The sequence below is a fragment of the Ceratosolen solmsi genome, unplaced genomic scaffold (assembly GCF_000503995.2).
Source record: "Ceratosolen solmsi marchali unplaced genomic scaffold, CerSol_1.0 scaffold39, whole genome shotgun sequence".
Taxonomy (NCBI): Eukaryota; Metazoa; Arthropoda; class Insecta; order Hymenoptera; family Agaonidae; genus Ceratosolen; species Ceratosolen solmsi.
Genome location: NW_011948433.1, coordinates 798,634 through 802,223, shown reverse-complemented (window position 1 = coordinate 802,223; position 3,590 = coordinate 798,634). Strand labels below are relative to the sequence as shown.

The window sequence follows — 3,590 nt, the reverse complement described above, 5'->3', positions numbered from 1 at the left end:
CAGGGAGCACTGCTCTCGTAAAGGGTGACTGGGGGGGCAGAGCGGGAAGGGAGTGCGAGCAAGTCGGCGAGGGTCGCGCGGGTAGGAGGAGGCGGTAAGAGAGCCAGCAGGAGTGTCGTGGCTAGGTAGGGGGGGACAGAATGAAACGCAGGGAATTGCGTGTGCATCGGGAGGTAAATTCGAGTGTACGGTCGACTGACGGTCAGGTTACTCTAGCCTGTTGAGTGACTGTCATTTTCGATCGACAGGAAAACGCACCGCGGCGGGAGGGAGACAGAAGGCCCGTTGGCGCGGAGGGAGAGGTGGAGAGCAAGTCTCGAGGAGTGTAGACAGTCAACGTGCGCGCGCGCGTTCTCTCCGCGCGGAGATTTCCGAGTGTGGCCGAGAGATCGCGAGGAGAGCGAGAGAGGAGCGACGACGAGAGCCTTCCTCACAACGCGCGAGCGCCGTCGTCATCGTCGTCGGCCCGTAAGTACCTTACAATCATCACTTTAATTTTGCGCTGTCGGGTCAAGGGGCTACCAGGGTGGCGTCGACTCGCCGTGATCGACGTCCTCGAGTCCCGCGAGTCGACGACACCGTTTCGCCGCCGAGGCCCACTATTCCTCTTCTCTCGCACGCGCACCCTCTCTTTTTCTCTGTATGCTGCGCGCGTTCTCTCTTTTCTCAACTCGTTGGCGGTTGCGTTAACACGGGAGTAACGAGAGAGAGAGAGAGAGAGAGAGAGAGGGGTGGTGGAGGCGGGGCTCGAGGCGCGGTCTCCTCGTTCGTGCATGGACACCTGAGCCAAGAGCATCCTCGTTTTCTTTTTTCTCGCGATCGGAAAAGCGCTAGTTTGTGCAAAATGTTTTGGAGCGTGGGAGAGAGCGAGCGAGTGCGCGCGCATCCGCCGAACAAGGACGGAGTTAGCAGCCACACGTACGTGGAAAGAAGAGTAAAGCGCGTTGACGCCGCGGGATGCGTGAACGACGCGACGTATCTTGGTGCGTCATGTCTGGCGATTAACGGACTTGTCGTCGCTTTTCGTGGCCCGTAGCAGTGTCTCAGCCTCTGGATAATCCTATACAGTACCGCTGCCATTTTCGAACGCGTCGCATGGCTGGACCACGAGTGTGTTACGAAAGTTCAAAGAGCGAGATAAAAGTAGTTGGGTACTAGAACCGAGTCGAGCCACGCGCCCTGGGAATTCGCTTCTCTCTCTCTCTCTCTCTTTCTCGCTCACTATCTATCTCTATCTCCCTCCCTCTCATCCTCCCTCTCTTCCCCGCGATATGGCTCCGCGACTATCGTTCGTGTGCATGCGCGCCTGCGCGTACGTATATTCTCGACTCTAACATTTTATATTCGTAATCCTCGTGGTCTCTCCGATCAACTACACTTCTCTCATAAGCATAACGAATCTTCCGGTGAAACGGCAGTAGACTGAGAAACAAGCGATCGTCCCAATCGTCGAATCGTCTTGCTTTTATCCCGTCTTTCCTTTTTCTACCCGGCCAACCGTCGTTCGTTCTGACGGTTGTAATATTCCGCCGACTTGTGCTCCTCCGCTATCGCTCTATCGGTCCGTTTCAGTTCAACAGTGCGCGCGTCCATTTCGTGGGAATACGGATACGCCGCGAATCAAGGAATATCCGTAGCTCGATTCCCAGTCCCAGAGCCTGGCCTTTTTATCCCACTCGTGATTTCTCGACGTTGCCGAGTGGCCTCGAGTGCCCTTCTTTTCTCCCCTCGCTCCCCTCCTTACCTTACTCCCAAATGATTCTCAGTCAGGGACGAAGAAATTGTCGAGTGTGAGGGTGGCGGCGACGCGAGCGCGAGGGGCCCGGCGGTAGTAGCGCTAGAGGGGCGGCGGGGCGGGTAGTAGAATCGAGTAAATCTATTTTTAAGGCATTACTTTCGGTTTTTCTTTAAATTACTGTGTATGCTCTTCTATAATGACTTCGTTATGTTCGAGGCACGCGAAGCGACGCTGGAATAGTGCTTCGTAGCAACAGAAATCGAAAAGAAAACATTTTTAACGATCTCGCTTCACGTAAAATGGGACGAGCGAAGAAAGGGATCACGGGGCGACCAATTTTGCGTGGCCGGCAGACATTTACAGGGAAAAAAGGTGGCGTCGATTTACTTTCCGACCAAGTGCCAAGCGTGTGGTTACGGCGATGGCTGCGGTGGCAGCAGGGGTACGCGATGACGAAGGGAGAGCAGAAGGTATTTGGCGAAGCCTTGAAAACTCAAAGTCCAATGCGCGCGATAAGAAGAAAATAAACATCCGTCGACTCACTGTCCCTGTTCTCCAAAACAAAGAGAAACTCTTGAGTTATGCGTGGTCATCGACGGCGGAGATTGCGAGAAGTAGAGAGCAATGTCGCGGAGGCGCTTACGCCCCAAAAAGGCGTCGCGTTTGTCGATTCGAAAATCGAAAGCTGGGGGGGGGGATGAGGCATAATAGCTGCGAGGCGTCATGTCGGCTGCCAACCAAATCGGGACGACAGATTCGCGAGGAAGCCTCGTTGCTACGTTTCGATTTTTCCATTAGAAGGGAGGAGAAGGAAAGGCTGCTGCTTTGCCACCGCTACTTTTATGTATCCCCCTCCCTCCCTTTCTCCCACTACCTCAATCACCACTACTATACCGTTTTTTGTCGCTCCCCTAATGAACACCGCCACCAATGCCGACCCACTCTCGCGTTACTAGTCGCAAGAGTACGCACATGTGCGGATATGCTCTCCAGGTCTTGCATCCTTGAAAGTGGAAAGATCGAAGCAAGCAGAACACCGAGCGTACGAAATAAACTTTATCTAGGTTAAGGACTGTTGCGCGCTCCGCTCGACCGCCGTCACTCGTTGCCTTTATTAATTAGCGCCATTTCATTATTCTAATTTCTTTTGCCAGTGGGATTTGATTCTCGAAGTTGTTGCCCGTGTCGAGTCACTTACGGGTGTAGAGGGACAATAATGGGGTGAGTTCGAGCGTAGACATTGGCATATTCGTACGACTTGCCCGAGACTTTCCATCGGATTTCCGGGCTTTTGCATAGGCATAGTTGGATAGATTAACGGGCATGGCATATACAGTCACTTAACGGTTTAACGTCCGTGCGAAAAGGGCTGCCGTTATAATGTAAGGTCGTCGTGGCGGAAGCGCAATGTGTGGCGCCTTAGTCGAGCGCAGCCCGCGATCCTCGGGAGAATTTCCGATGACGAAGGCGAACACCGTTATTCACTTCTGCAAGAATCGAACGTTAGGTCTTGATGTCGCGCAGGTGGAATGTCCATGGTTGAGAGAGCCCATCTGGCATCTTGGTGCTCCGACTTTTTGTTCAACATACTTGTTGCCTCGTCCATAGTAAAATTAACTATTCTTTATGATAGTGTTACGGGTCGGTCCTCTTCTCCCCCTCGTCCTCGTAATAATCGAAACTCATTTGCGATAAGTGTCGCGTCAGAGGAAGGAAGAGCAAGTTGCAGGCCGGGCATTTGTTATTCGACAAATTCGCGGGAGGATCGTTTGCGCTTATTTATTTGTTGGATGGTCTTTCTTGCTAATGTACCCAATCGGTACCCCCCCCCCCCCCCCCCCCACCAGCCACA

General features: G+C 53.3%; 1 protein-coding gene across 3 annotated transcripts in view; it reads left to right on the top strand.

Annotated features, from left to right (window-relative positions):
* NAT1 (N-acetyltransferase 1) overlaps positions 1-3,590 on the top strand; it is a 26,879-nt gene that overhangs the window by 1,270 nt on the left and 22,019 nt on the right. The window contains exon 1 of one of the 3 annotated variants that reach the window (XM_011502376.1): positions 265-468. The exons of the other annotated variants lie outside the window; for them this stretch is intronic. The gene's annotated coding sequence lies outside the window, so the exon portion shown is untranslated. Of the gene's footprint in view, positions 1-264; positions 469-3,590 lie in introns of those variants that run through there. 3 annotated transcript variants of the gene reach the window in all.